The sequence below is a fragment of the Octopus bimaculoides genome, chromosome 25 (assembly GCF_001194135.2).
Source record: "Octopus bimaculoides isolate UCB-OBI-ISO-001 chromosome 25, ASM119413v2, whole genome shotgun sequence".
Lineage (NCBI taxonomy): Eukaryota > Metazoa > Mollusca > Cephalopoda > Octopoda > Octopodidae > Octopus > Octopus bimaculoides.
Window position 1 is genome coordinate 26,553,086 of NC_069005.1, and position 796 is coordinate 26,553,881.

A 796-nucleotide genomic window follows, 5' to 3' on the forward strand; every position below is an offset into this window, starting at 1 on the left:
GTCAAAGCTGCTTTGTGGTCCCTTCTTCACACAGACAATCTTTTTGCTGAGGGAAATTTGGTTGCGTAAATAAAAATGTTACTTAATAAGAACCTTTGTAATTTCTGGAAGAGATTTGAAACCTCCTGGAATTTAAGATATGGCTTCTGATATTGGTTACTGATTAATTAAAACTTCCGTATTGCATATTTAGATTATGTTAAAGAACCAAGATGCACATGACCAACCTATTACCAACAATACAGATGGCTGCTATGACAATGAAGTCACTTTAGAGAAAAACTAAACTACAATTTACATCTTGTAAGTAATTATACTTTTTGCAGCCAACTAATTGTGTGTATGTGTGTATGTGTCTTCATGTATAAGACTGTTGTTATACATGTGTGTATGAGTGTGTAAATCTAGGAATTAAAATTTGGATATTGTAGAATTGAATTCAGTTTCCTGCAATCTTTCTTTGATTAAATTCAAATTACGACAAACGTAAATAAACAAACGAAGTTTGTTTTTAGAAGCGTTGAGATGTCTTTTAGAAAGTTAAAGAAGTGATTTTAAATTCTCAATCGCAGAATAATGCTAATAATGTAGCCTGAACAGGATAAACTATCCCTATTTTGCAGAGAAAAGTGTAGGTGGCTAGCTGTGGACTTTTATTGATGATAAGTTTTATTTTGGGAGAAACACAGATATTTTTCTTTTTTCTTTCTTTTAGACTACCACGTTTGAGCATGAAGGCCACAAAATCAAAATCATCCAGCTGGTAATTGTGAAGAAAGAGAACAGAGGTTGAAGG